The sequence below is a fragment of the Mustela putorius genome, unplaced genomic scaffold (assembly GCF_011764305.1).
Source record: "Mustela putorius furo isolate JIRA1106 unplaced genomic scaffold, ASM1176430v1.1 tig00000460_pilon_pilon_pilon, whole genome shotgun sequence".
Classification (NCBI taxonomy): domain Eukaryota; kingdom Metazoa; phylum Chordata; class Mammalia; order Carnivora; family Mustelidae; genus Mustela; species Mustela putorius.
Window position 1 is genome coordinate 8,816,468 of NW_025421389.1, and position 15,261 is coordinate 8,831,728.

General features: G+C 42.7%; 1 protein-coding gene across 4 annotated transcripts in view; it reads right to left on the reverse strand.

Annotated features, from left to right (window-relative positions):
• NTM (neurotrimin) overlaps nucleotides 1–15,261 on the reverse strand; it is a 948,645-nt gene that overhangs the window by 573,331 nt on the left and 360,053 nt on the right. The gene's annotated exons all lie outside the window — the stretch shown is intronic.

The following is a 15,261-nucleotide window of genomic DNA, read 5'->3' on the forward strand; positions in this document are numbered from 1 at the left end:
GATGCTTGTTAATGAATAGGAAGATATGGGGCGGCCCAAGTTAATTTAAGTAAGGCTTTTTGGGGAAATGCTATATAAGTGGAGATTTATAGGATGAGATGATAGCATTCCAGGCATAGGCAACTTGAGTGTAATTCCCCAAGAGAAACAAAGGTGGAGACCGGCGCAGTCAGGGAAGGTCTGGGACCTGCCGGATGATGGAGAATAGCAAGAGACAAGGTCAGATCATAGAGATATTCAGATGTAGGCCCTAGGAAGAGGCTGAGAGGCATGGAAAGCCATTGGAGGATCTAAAAGTAGCAATTATGTCACTGATTTGCATTTTCACATGATTAGATACACTACTCTACAGAAAATGCACCCGAGAGGTGGAAGAGGGGAAAGAGATAGTTGGTTCCCCAGAGGGAAGAGGTGCTCCCAGGGCTGCTTCTTTCTGCAGCTGCTGGTTATGCACCTGGAAGGAATGTAGAATGTCGCTAAGAACACCTGCTGTGGACATTCTCTGGCTGAGCTCACTACCAATGGGCTGGGAGGACTTCAGCACATTTCTTAACTTCTCTGTGTCTTGATTTTCTCAACTCAGAAATAAATAATCATCCTTACCTTTTAGGGTGGCTGAGATGATTAACTAAATAACACAGGAAAGGAAGAGGGTGTGCAGTGATCACTGGCTTCATGTTACCTCTGCAACTGTTTTGGTGACTTTGGGGGGCTCTGGGAAGGAGGGAGCTCCTGGCCATGAGTCGAGAAGGCAAGAACAAGGTGATTCGTAATAAGAAGCAGCTTGGAGGCAGATTCTCCCTCCTGATCTCATTTGACTTATTGCTCCAAAACAAGAGCTAACCATAGGCATCAACCACAGACCTAGTCATCTGCACCCATTATTTTATTTCATTCACACACAGTCTTGCTGTGTAGATATTGTTATCCTCATTTTTAGTATGAGGGAAGTGTGGCCCAAAAGAGATAGTGAACTTGCTCAAGGTCACTAGTTAGTGGCAGAGCCGGAATTCAAGTCAGATCGGTCTCTTTCCAAGCCCCATGCTCTTTCCACCAAAACGGCACATCCACAGCACACACCTGAATCCCAAACACACCTCAGGTTCCCAGGATTCTGCAACATCTGTGTCTCTCAGCACCAAGTAGCCTGTCTACGAAAGGTCCCCAGGTAATTCAGGGAAGAAAGAAATCTGTTCACTCCAAGCTTTATAAAAAAGGACAGAACAGCCCCGTTCCATCTGGTATTCCATAAAGCACAGCCTTGCCAGGTAAAGTCTGGAAATGAGGTTGTACCCACTGCTGAGTACCAAATGTTATATAGCTAATTAACCACAGAGGTTTGGGAAGGAACCCATTAAAGAGACCAAATACAGCATGAAGAAAAGAGCAAATGATAATGTTGCTGCTTATTACCATTATTGTCATTAATATTAATATTAATACTATTATTTAGTTTTATTATTACTCTGATAAATCATTATTATTGCTGTCTCCCAGCATCTTCTGCATAAATCTATCACCAAATGTTTTAGAGGTTTAATATCATTATAGTTATGTAATTAAACAAATAGGAATAATAGTTGCAGAATTGCAGAGTTATATAATTATTGCTCCTCAATGGAAACAATAAATAAAACTTACTTGCCTCTATAGCAGTTACATTAACAACAATAGAAACATTGAAGGCTGAAGCTGAAGAATTATGTAATGCTGACATAATTAAATAATAAATTATCCTAGAGCTACGGGGACATGAGCTATATAAAGCAGTTTATGAAATGGAAGAGAAAAGGAAACCATTAAGCAACACAAAAGAAAAAAATAAATAAAAGAAAGAAAGAAAGGATTTTCCGATGGATACAAAGCAAAGCCACATGGGCCCAGAATGAGGAGTTCTGGGGTTTGTAGTATGAAGATGCTTCCGCTTCCCATTCTAGATTCACACATGTGCGTGGAATTTTATCAAGCTCAACACACAGAGTAATTTGTCTAAAGCGATAAATCACTTGGATAATATAATCCCCTTAACTGAACAGTTACCACATGTGATACACATTTAATCTCTATATTTAAACTTATCTCAAAATTTAGCTCCATTATATATTACACAACCCACTCTTCAGCTACCTGCATGACTACAGTGTGCACACAGGATGGGAAGCTTGCCAGAGGCTAAGAATGATACTCTTTAGAAAATTTTTTGAAATTATTGAACACACAATCCCCCTATCGTGATGTTCCTTTGGTTGTGTTATCACAATATTAACATACTCAAATATTTGTAAAGGCAAAGATGTTTGATGTTATATCAAATACCAGATCTTTTTATCCCAAAGTTTTGCAGTTAGGTTGCCTCGATTTTATAAAATAAAAATTTTTTAAAGGGTGTGTTTATCGAGGTCTAGAGTGAGGGGCATCGTTATATACTTGAGAATATCAAAATAGGTACCTGCTCTACAGACTGAGTTCAGATTGGGAAGCCAGTGTATCGCAACACATTTTGTACTCTGAATCTACCTGTCTCCCCCGTGTCAGCAGACCGAGCCCATTGTTAGAATGAATCGCACGATGGGATGTTCCTGGAACGCCAGCAGCATGCAGGATGAATAAGCACATGGCATCGCTCAGCGGTGACAATGGGGAGGCAGAAGGCTCCTGTCCAGAGCCAGCAGGGAACAGAGTCGTAGTCTGCCAGCCTCTCTGTAATTCACATTTCAAGGAGGCTCTCACTTCTCCATCAGGCCTGTTCTGAGAGCAGCCAGGTTGGGCCATTATCATAATGGGGTCACCTGGGAGTCTGGGAATAGACAGGGGAGCAGTCTATTGGGGAGAACTAATTGACTCCTGTCTCATTACTTGGCTCAGCTTGACAGGCAAACTTAGTGATGGGAAAAGGACAGCCTCGGAAGAGGACCATGCCAAGGAGGGGCCAAGAGGCCACCGCACCTGCTGGACCTGAGGGAGTGTAAGTGGCCTGCCCAGTGTCAGCCCCAGAAATTCAGGTTGTAATTTTCCAACATGCAGCTCTGGCTTGCCCCTGGCCTACAGGGAGACCATGCTGCCCATCTGTCTGTGTTTGTGAACCACTGTGCTGAAGGACACTCAGAATCCAGACCCTTTTGGCATCACTTTGTCCCATCCCCCAATATCTCAACTTTAAATCCAGTGACTAAGATCTTTGTACCCTTTCCCAGAGGAAGGTGAGGGTAGAGCTTTGTCTAGGTGAGCAGGGTAAGTTTCCATTACCCTGGGACTGCAGAAACTTTTAAAAGGGCTTGAGGAATTACCATCATTACCCTGAACCTCATGGGAACATATGCAAAGCATGTTCAGTTTCCTCAGTGACTACTGAGGTGGCTCCTGGAGGCACTGTGGGTTTGTTGAATGTTCCAGGGCTTCAAAAGTAAACACACTTGGTATATTAGCCAGCCCAGACTGCCATGATAAACACCATAGCCTGGGTGACTTAAACAAGAGACTATTTATTCATTCAAGTTCTGGAAGCTGGAGTCCTAGATCAGGGTACCAGTATGGTCGGGTTCTGGTAAGAGCCATCTTCCTGGCTTGCAGAAGGCTGCCTTCTCACTGTCCTTGCATAGCCTTTCCTCCATCACATGGAGAGGAAAAAATCTCTTTCTCTCCTTCTCTTCCTCTTCTGATAAGGCTATGAATCCCATCATGAGGGTCCCACCTTCATGGCCTCACCTAACCCTAATTGCCCTCCGAAGACTCCATCTCCAAAACCATCATAGGGGTGAGTATGACTTCAACACATGGATTTGGGGGAACACAAACATTCAGTCTGTAGAGCACCTGAGCTTGAATTCCAGCTTTCTCTTTTTATTAGGTATGGATCCTAAATGGCTTTGATGCCTGAAATTTGTTGCCTCACCTGTGTAATGTGGCTAGCAAGTTGGACCACTAAGTTGGACCACTATGAGGAATAGAGGGGTTAATGCAGAAAAAAACTCTGACACATAAAAAAATTAAAAACTACCAGTTCTGTTCCCTCTGTCTTGCTTCTTTTGAGAAGTCTCTGATCTTTGTCCTCAAGACTTCTGTTCTACCCCATTCCATGTGGAAAAGGTCTCCTTTTTGAGATGCTTTCCATCCTGACGAGTTGGGCTACCTTGCACCCTTCTTTCTCAGGAAACAACAACAGAAGTAAGAATTATCCCCTAAGAGCCAGGATGGTACCTCCTCAGTTGGGGGTCCATGAAGGAGGAGGGCACTATCAAGGGCTCTAGAAGACATGTGGAGGCCATTTTCCTTCATTGTGATTACCCGGAAGCAGGTTTCCTCAGCTTGCTCATCTTCTGTGTGTCCTGTTCCTGGGGCCCCTCTTGCCTCACTTCAAAGTCTCAGTGTCTGTGTCACCAAGTCCCATTACGTGCCCTCATTTCCATGAGTCTGTTCCTGGATATGGAATCCCCTGGCCTTACTTCCCAGCCCCCAGACACCACTATTCTCTCATCAGGGTTATCTCTATTAGCTGTTGCCAACGTCAGTGCATTGAAACAGTGCAATGTTAGACACTTCCCCTGACTAACGTCTTTGTACTGAGTGGGGGAATCAGAACGGAACAGATGTTTTAAGGACTCCATAAATCCGTGAAGATAAAAAACCACCCACCCAGCACTTTTTAACAATGCGCCATGCTGATGAACCAGCATATCGGAAATACCAAAATAAATATAAAATCCCCCTGAAGCTTCAGAATAAATCTTAGTTTGTTTTTTTTTCTCTCTCTCTCTTTCCCCCCTTATAACATATACCAGACATCATTTTTAAAACTCTGTGAAAATCCACAACTGGGAACAGAAGCCTATAAAAATGCTTCTGCTTCCCTCTGAAGTGACCCAATGACCAGCCACAATGTGCGTGAATCACCCTCCAACTGCTTCCTGAAAAACTCATTTCACTCTCCCCCAGAACCTTCTCCCTCTCCCATCACAACCAGTGTTGTCATGTTTCCTCTCATAACTCCTTGCTGAATTCCAATGAGGTTTTCTAATTAGCCTAATTAATTTTCTGCCCAACTTAATAAGACTGTCTCTGGTTCAGAAATAATTGGACTTCCCAAACACCATTTTCCCTCCCTCTGTTTCTCAGTGGTGAGTTGTGAGCCAGCCTCCTTTAATAATTCAAAATTAGCTTCTGTTTTTCTGATGATGGGTTCATGTTCAGAAAGTTATTTAGTTTTTTCATTAACACTCTGACATCGTCTTCTCCCTCCTATAAAGAGTACCTAAAAAAGCACTAAAAATAAAAATGAAACTTGGAACCTTTCATGGAGAGATAAATCCATCTGGGATCAGGGTTTCAATGGATTCTTGCTTCCTATCAAATCAATTTCAGGAAGGTAATTTAGTGACCTGAAGTACATTCTTTCCCAGAAAGTTTGGTAACAGCTATGAAAATAAGCCCTAACAAACCCAAGGATTAACATCACACAAAAAATATCTTAAATGCATTTAGGACAGTAGCCTCTCATGGAAGAGCAGGCTTCTTTCTGATCTCTCACAATTTTTTTTTGTATGGTTGTGAATTTGTTACTACAGGCAAATGAAACTGTTGTTCACTGTATCAGTGTGTGTTCTCAAAACAAATGAGTCAGAAATAAAAGGAGGAAGGGATAAGAGCTAGGGAGGAGGGTAAAGAAAATAAAGTTGGTAAGCCAATGAAAATGTCCATGTTCCAGTGTGCATTTGAATAAGATCTGCAAAGCTGTGTAACTTGAATACTGTCTTCTGTTTGCTCTCAGGTTCCAGACTGCCAGGCAATCTTAGCCGATGCCGTATTGGTTATGTAGCCTCAGGAATACTTTACTTGGAACCATGAAGGTGGAATTATTTTCTCATTCCCTAAAAAGCCTGAAGCATTTTTTAGAGAACTTATAAATATGCCGATGAAAAGTACCAGAGAATAAAAAGCAGAGTAAAAATGTTGCTTCCAATCCTTTTATTGGTACCAGAGTGGCACAGCGGTGAACCCTCTTGTTAAGGCTGCCATGTTCCAAGTAGAATCATAAAGGTGTGAAGGTTTTCAAAGAATGCATTCTAAACAATAACATAAGGGTACGGCCCTGGTCTTCTCTTTGCATTATCTTCAGCTAAACTTTTCAAAAATGAAATATCTGAACTTACAAAGTTCGGCTCCTTTTGTCAATGAAGATAGGCGATCCACTTATCGTCCAATAGTCACTGCTTCTGTATTAAGACTCATCTAGGCGGGTAGATGTTTTAAGACAATATCATTCTAAAAACTCCAAGTGCACCAAACTGGTAAATTTGGGGATAATAATCTCCTTCTAAAAAAAGACTTTCAATCTCTGTCTCTCTGTCTCTCTCTTTAGAAGAGCTCCATGGATGTTGTTTCAAAGATCTTATTTGGTAGTGAATGTGAAGTGCGACTTGATTTTTTCAAATGTAAATAAGATTCAGTTTCCTGTAAATGTCCAGATATGAAGCCTGCCTATATTACAATCCCACATCACCAGAGTTTTCTACAACTAGCTACTGGGAGGGGGGAAAGGACTGAGTTGGATTAAGAAGTTTACTCTCAAAATGAAAGTGAGAATAATGATAAGAATTGTAACTCTCTATTTAAAGGAAGCTTATTCTTGGCCACCCAAGTGGAACAATGTAAAACTATATAAAGTCATCTATATAGGGCTTAAAAATCTTTTTTTTAAAGATTTCATTTATTTATTTGACAGAGAAAGAGGGAGCACAAGCAGAGGAAGCAGCAGGTAAAGGGAGAAGCAGGCTTCCCACTGAGCAGGGAGCCTGATGAGGGACTCAATCCCAGGACTCCAGAATCATGACCTGAACGGAAGGCAGAAGCCCAACCGACTGAGTCACCCAGGTGTCCCAGGACTTAAAAACTGTGGGCTTTCCTGCTCATTCCTTAAGTAAGACGACTTGCTTTCAGCAGACTTCTGCAATGTCCAGTGATAGCTGGGGACTTTTGGAACTATGACACATTTAAACCCCTAAGCTATCCAGTGGAGGTCTGTTTAAAATTTTAAGATGATAGAATAGTATAAACATTAAATCCTTTAACCACATTTCAGCCCCTGGAATATACGTTCTCAGGACGTTTTAAAAAATATCCTCTGCCATTAATATTGGGGTGGGTTTCTTTTCTCAATTTGGGTACATTTTTACTCATCTTTGTCCTACTGCCCCTGCTCTGGTTAAGTTCCTCCATCACATAATGACATCACTTTAATCCTGGTTTTGCATGAATACCTTAGAGATAAGATCCTCCTAAACAAACAAAACATCAAACATAACAACAATAATCACATGGTGATTTCACTCAAAGCCACGCTAGTGGAAGTCCGGAACATCATGTCTTGCCATTGTCTCCATCTCACCGGAGCCAAGGGGAGCATCACTCATCACAGAGCATTGACTACAGAGCTAGCACATTTTCAGAGTACCAGATAAGCAGGAAGAGAGTTTTCACCCAAGTCCCCTTCCATTCAGGTTTGCCTTGACTGTGCAGCTACGCTGATCTCTGTTGATGTATCCACCCTATTAAGATGGTGTGACAGGAAGAAATATCCTGGGAAAATGGCATGTCCAGGAACATCAGTCAGGGGCCAGTCAGGCAGAATGCAAACATGGCAGAACTCTAACAGAAGGAATTTCATACTGGGAGCTAGTTACTCAGTTATGGGAAAAGGGAAAGAGACAATTTTGAAAGGTCCTGTAGATTCACAACAAAGGAAGTCTCTACCAGGTCTAGGACTGAAGGGTCAAGAAAGATATGATGTTCCCAGGGCCATGAGGTGGGGGATATATTGAACTAGGACAGTGGCCCAAAGATAGCCCACCTCGCTGAAGGCATCAGCTTTCACTCCGGGCTCTCAGGTGGCATTCCATGCCCTCGCTCCATGCTGCACTAACAGCCAAGATTTTATGGATCATAAAATTTCCAGGTCCCTTTTTTAAACATAGCCCCTGGTTCTGCTTGAATGACCTCCCGCAGCAGTGAACTGCATAGCAGATAAAGAAGCATTTTCTTTTAATGGTTGGGAATTTACTAGCCATAAATTCCACCGAGTGCCCTAAGGTCTATGTGTTATTGTCAGGTAAAGTAAGTGAGGGGAGTAAGCAGTTTTCACTACCCCCTGAACACCCTTTCTGCTTCTCTTCCTGAAATAAAATAATTCCCTATTGTAGCAATTATTTAACAGGAGGGTGCCCCCCCCCACCACACAGTTTCTCCAGAGTAGATCAAGACCCCTCCCTGTTTCTCTTTAACTCTACACCTACTTCCTTCTCTCAAGAAGCATTAGCAGGCTGTGAAAAGGACATCCCATTCTCTTTCCTACTGCCACTGCTACAACACCTACACAAAACAGAGAGTGTGGGATACTGATGATGACAATCAAGATGACAACCCAGCATCCCTTTTAGGAGTACTCACTGCCAACGACGCGCTGTCCTTGCTCAGGGTTCAGGCACCACAATGTTAGTGTTTCTGAAAGTCTAGATGCTGACCCCTACTGGCCATAGCAGGGCAGCAGAAGGAAAGGAAACTGTCCTTTTGATTAGGAATGCCAAACTTCTAATTCTTCTATTGTCACTCCTCAAATAATACTGAGAGAGATGTTACTATCTTCATTTAGCAGAAATGTTAAATAGCTTGGCCAAACTCTCAGAATGAGTTGGGAAGCAAAGTTGGGATTAGAATCAAGGTCTGACTCACTACGAAATCCACATTATTTTTGCTACATAGTATTGATTCCAATTTTCCATGTGAGTGGCATCATAAAATGCAAAACATGTTCAAAAGAAAATCTTTCCACATATACATTCAAACATTTTGGTGATAATACGGTACGCTGGAAGAGCTGTCAGGTTTAGAAAATAAAAACGCAGGACACCTCGTGAGATTTGAAATATAGATGGGTAACAAATTAATATTTTTAGCATAAGTATGTCCCAAATATTGTGAGGGACACACTTACACTAAATTGATGTGTTATTTGTCATAAACTGAAATGTAGCTGAATATCCTGTATATTGTGTTTTTTTTTTTTGGCAACCCTACGTGTAATCTATCTGTATCTTAATGCCTTGAGCTGTCAGGTTCACTTTGCTGTGACAAACTGAAAATCCTGTCAAAGAAAATTTAATTGCTTTCTCCTCTGCCGTCATCACTAGTCTCTCCTCCCTGGGCTTGCTGGGACTCCTCCTAAGCCAAGAGCAAAACCTCTATCTACGACCATTTAAAACTGATGTTCCCTGATGTGTCTAACTGAGCCTTTCATCCAACTTTATTAAGGCATTATATATACACATATATGTGGATATATACATGAGATATATCCATTAGAAGTGTGGCTCAGCGAGTTTTGCTCAATGTATACATCTGTGTAACCACCACTGCAATGAAGAGAGAACATTCTCATCACCCCAGGATGTTACTTCACACCCTTATCGGTCAAGCCTATGTCCCTCCAGCCCTAGACAAACACTGCTCTGCTTTCTCTCATCATAAATTAGTTTTTCTTTTCCGATAATTTTATACAAATGGAATCATAGAATTGTACCATCTGTGCTTTTTTGTATCTGCCTTCTTTGGCTCAGCTATAACCATTTGAGATTATCTATACTGTTGCCTGCTTTAATAGTTCATTCTTATTTATTGTAGAGTCATAGTCCATAATATGGATTCATCATGATTTGTTTAGCCATCCATCCATTTATGGACAAGGATTGTTTCTAGGTTTGACTAATATAAATAAAGCCACCGTTAACATTCATGTACAACTCTTTGCATAAACACATCACTTTATTTCTCTCAGATAAATGCTAGGGACCGAAATGATAGGATCATATGGTGGTTATATGTTTCACTTTATGAAGAATTGCCATGATATTTTTCAAAGTAGTTCTAGTTCTCTACATTCCTACCATTGGTGTTTGATAGTTCCAGTGGCTTCACATCTTGGCCAACACCTACTTATGGTCAGCTTTTTTTTTTTTTTAAGTATTAGTCATTATAATAGGTATGGTATCTCATAGTGGTTTTGGTCTGCATTTCACTGAGATCAACTGAATTTTGAAGTACTCAGAAAAATAAAAGTAATGGTTTCTCCATTCATTGAACAATTCTTTAAGCATCTATTTTGGGGGATGTGGGGCTGGGCAGGAACTTCACTCTCAGCAGTGAGTATAAAATGGCAACAACAGCAGCAGACATGATTCCTTGTGACACAGAGCCAAATCTAGTATGTGAGGAGATATTAAGAAACATTCATGAAGGGCGCCTGGGTGGCTCAGTTGGTTAAGCGACTGCCTTGGGATCAAGTCCTGCATCAGGCTCCCTGCTCAGCTCTGCTTCTCCCTCTGACCCTCCCCCTTCTCATGTTCTCTCTCTCTCTCTCTTTCTCTCTCTCTCAAATAAATAAACAAATAAAAATCTTAAAAAAAAAAACCACTCATGAATATGTATCTACTTCTGGTAATCAGTATCACTAGCAGTATTAACAACTCCTGTGTGCTAACAGAGGCCACTCAATTTAGACTAGAAAGTGAGATGAGCCTTCTGGAAGAACATCTGACACACCCTGAGAGTGAGTAGGACTTGCAGAGGCAGTGAGGTGGGGGGGTGTCTTGCAGATGGAGGGAAGGATGTATTTGAAGACCACTGGATGAAAAGGACTGAAAGAAGGTCCATGTGGTTGAGAACACAGAGGCAGTGGCATGTGGCACATGAAGAGAATGAAGAGGTTGCCTGGGGTCACAGCAGAACGCTCCAGATCATGGAAATCATTCTCTGGCCCTGAGTGGAGTGGAAATTCACTGGTAAGGGAATGGGGGGAGCATAAGCTAATGAATGCTTTTCCAAATCTCACCCAGACTCCAGTGATGGGAAAGATTTGAATGAATCTCTGAGGCATGGGGAGTGAGACGCTAGCCCACAGCTGTCACTGTGGTAGAAGAAGGTGGCCAAAGTGTGGCCTTTGATGGGCAGAGAGGAAATGAAAGAATCCATCATGAATTTTGGAGAGGAAATCCACATGATTTGGTGAAAACTCAGATGACAGGACTGCAGGAGAGGGAGGTACGGAGGCTACTGGGTCCCTGCTTGAACAGTTAGGTTGATGGAGGTACTAACGAACTGTAACTGTCACAGTAACTTGTACGGAAAGCTGGAGTGGCAACCTACAGGGAAGGAGGTGATAATCTTGTTGCCAGAGTAACATTTTTCCTGACTGCAAAAATAAAGACAGTAAAAATACACGAGTATGTGTCAGTGTGCATGTGACTTCATGGAATGTCTTAGGGGTCTGTCTCTAGACATAGTGAGATTTGGGGCCACACACACAGATGGGGGACTGTCCAGCTTGAACAACCATGTCTAACAGCCCTGGACAAAATTGGCAACACCTAGTCTTATGAATAAAAGAAAAAAGATGTTTCTGTCAAGAAGAGATGCAAGACAGAAATTCTTAAAGATAAAATTAGAGCGAATTGGGGACAAAAGGTAATTGGTGCCCTCTCTCTGTCACATATAAAGAGGTGCCTAATGGCTTGTCACCTGAGGTCACCTAAGTGGGAACATAAATAAACCACAGAGCAAATGGCCATGGGACAGCTTGCCCAGCTTTCTTTCAGTGGGTCTTCATGGGGCCACTTCTCCGGGACAGAATCCTGCCTAAATGTGACAGACAGACAGAAAGACATTGGTGACTCTGTCTCTGCCATGTAGAGCCCACAGGAAAGCAGTCTAGTGGTCCCACAGACAGAACAATGACTATGTGGAGATGTACGTGCTAGAGCAGACATGGGTCCTGGGGCATGGGGTGTCCAATGCAGGAATAGTCTAATCCCTTGAACTGGAGAAAGAAAGAAAAGAATGATTTCCTTATAGTGTTAACTCTGTGCAGTTAATCATAAGAGTTTTTCTGCTTCTTGCCACTTTCAGTGCTCACTGGGTGCCAGACAGAGCACAGGGTTGAGTATGTTGTGGGCTCCATGCCTTTACTCCTCTATGCCTTGCTCCTTTACTCTACGCCTTTACACCCCCTCTTGGGGGTGGACGTTATGGTCCTTCCTCTACTACACACTAGGACACTGGCTAAAACGCCTGAGTTTGCTCACTCCCCTTCTTGGGAAGTGGCCTGCGGGGATTCAAACCTCGGTCCGTGGGACCTATAAGCCCATGGTCCTGACGACTCATACGGCTGTGGATGAGTTTATTCAGAACAAATTTTCAGTGGGCATGAAGTTGGCTGCTCCTATTACATGTTCTCCAACACCTCCTCCTGCTTCAACTGTTGATCTTTTTAATGCCCAAAGAGGGCTCCTTCATGTGCCACGTTTGTGGAACCAAGTGCTAAGGACATACACTGCTCTGGGTCCTTTATTCTTGGTCCAGACAAAACAGGGGACAAGCCAGAGAGGCGGGCCCAAGAAGAAAGCAAAGCCAGGCCCCCTCTGATGCCAAGGAGCCCATGCTGCTGGAGGAGCTTCTCGGCACCGCACTGTGGCACCACGCAGCTACGCACGGCCCCCACACTTTATGTTGAGAGCCCAGTCTCCACGGGGAGCAGAGAGAGAGAGGTAGTGCTGTGTGGTCCCCGCCCATCTGTTTTGCAGAGGAGAGTGATTCTGAAAAAGCACATCAGATTAAATAAATTAAAAGAATTGCACCCCTCTGGGAACATTCTCAAAACAGAAAGTCATTTGAACCGATGTACAATTCACTCACAGCCTCTTTCCTTATAGGAAATGAATACAATCAAAATAAAAATCACTCCTCACTCTGTATAGTAAGAGGCGGTAGATGGGCACAGGGAGAGAGGAGGAGGGAGCAGGTCACAGTAGACACAGTGTTTACAAAGCCATTAAAGGAGGATGAATAGATCTAGTCTAGTCCCAAAAGGCAAAGAAATGTGAATTTTCACATATAAATAGAAAACGTTTAGAATGTTATTAATTCAAGACAGAGCTCCTAATGCCTCTGGATGATAACTGTGTCTGGGTGTCTGGTTAGCTGCAGTGACCCCTGCTGGTAAGAATCTTTTCCTGCTTGCTGTACGCCTCTACTTTTCAGAACTTTGGTTCTAGGAACTACAAAGGAAGCTTGGATCTACATTTATATACTAGGTAGTGCACACCCTGAACACCTAACCAAGAACTCCGGTGTTACCTGGAACCTACTGCAGTATGTGTCCCATAATAAACCCTTCACAAAGATGCCTGAGTCTGAGTAATGACATAACCAAACATACATAGCTCTACCATAGAACTGAACATGTTTGACCCAGGGCACCTTAACCTTGGATGAACGGTAGCATCAGAACTTCTCAACTCCAATCAATGGATTCTTCTAAGAAAGATTTATCAGGTAAGACCAAAGTCACCATGACAGGGAACAGGTGCAGCGGGGTGCCCCGCGAGCACAGAGGGAGGCCCGTCCCATCATCTATCAGGGTGACAAGTTGGTAAGGTGCAGGCCGTGTCCTATTTGGGGCACCCTTGACGTCACAGGATGATAAGGAGCTTGCCAGATGACGAAACAAGGGAAGGGAATTCCACACCAAGAGAACAGAACCTCAGTGACATAAACATGAAAAGTGCATAGGGCTTTCAGGAAATTGACTTGGTGTCGCCGGAGGTTTCAATGAAAGGTAAGACTGGTGGTAGGTCAGTGTTATAGAGGTCAGATAAGAAAGAATCCTCTTTCTTTTGATACAAAGTTTGAAATTATTCTATGGTCCATGGCAGCAGGTGGGGCTTGGGGCGGAGCGGGGGGTGGTTACATTTAGGATTGACATGGTTCATGTCGCATTTTACAGACATAGTTCTGGTGTGATTTTGGAAGATGACCTCAGGGGTGAGGAACAGACAACCAGAGGCAGAGGGCCCAACAGCGAAGCTACAGCATTTAGTAGAAACTCGAGGAGCTTCACTGAGATACCAGTTGTCTGGAGAGCAAAGAGGAGGCTGAGGCAGAACAGTTGGGGAGATGCAGTCAGACCTGTCCACTGTGTAAGGAGGGGAGGCCAGGAAGGCACAGAAACCTGCGCCACGTGTGACAGAATGCCCCGGAGAGGAGCGACAAGTTTGTATAGAAACTCAGAAAGATGCTGAAGCGGGTGCTGGTAAGTTATTCAGCCAGCATCTTGACGTAGGAATTTTTAGCTCACAGGAGCTTTGTCTGCATTAATAGTTTTGGGAGTTGTTAGTTTATAGATTGCAGTAGGAAAAAGTACATTTTCCATCTGTGCCTTGGTTTCCCTCTGGCATATTTATATAAAAAGCAAACTGCTCCTTAGGGATGTAGTGGCTTCCAAGAAATGATTATAATAATCATTTCATATTTGTATAATGTTTCACAATGAAGTAGGTATCTCATCTTGGTCCTTACCATGACCCTACAGGTTAGATACATTTACCCCAATTTTATGGGTAATGAAATTGAGTGTTTAAGATTAAGTGGCTTGGCTAAAACTACTGCAGCAAGTCAGTAAGTGACTAACTCAGGACTGAAGCTCTGATTTCAGTTCTCTGATTTTTTTTTTTTTCCTGTACCTATTGTTGAGACTTTGTTACCATAATTTGTTGACATCATTGTTACTGTTTTGTTTTGTTTTGTTTTGTTTTTTACTCCATTATGGTACAATGGCCTCATGAAGGATAATATTGAAATTCAAAGTTTTATAAGAACACTAAGTATCTGAAGCAAGGAGGAAAAAAAAAAAGCAGTGTTCCATCATTTATGAGCTCCTTGGAAGATAAAGGTTATTTAAATGCATAGCTTTATTAATATCTCTGGAAACTCACAGATCTATCCATCTGAGCACAACCTGAAACTGTTAATTGTACAGGAGGAGGCAGACAGCATGTTTCATGCTTATCTTGACCTGGAAAATTAAACCATACAGATGAAGCAAAGCAAACTCAGTGCCTGGGTACAGAGTGAAGAAATGCATTCTGGAGCATCCATCTTTCCCTCTGCAGGCTCCTCCTTTCCTGTCTCTAAAACTTTCACCACACCGATCTGGCTATATGACATCCCTTCATAGAAGTCAATGAAGAGCTCCCCATTGGGCAATGTTTCACTTTTCCAGGGTTGAGAAAGAGCAGCGTGTGTCCCCATCCCACCAGCATGCAGGAAATGTGCCCGACCAGCTCTGTGAAAGATGTCTGTCCCTGATGGTTGCCACGGAGAAATAAATTAAATCTCGCCAACCCTGAAAGTCACCTTCTGAAGGAAGATTCTCTCTCTCTT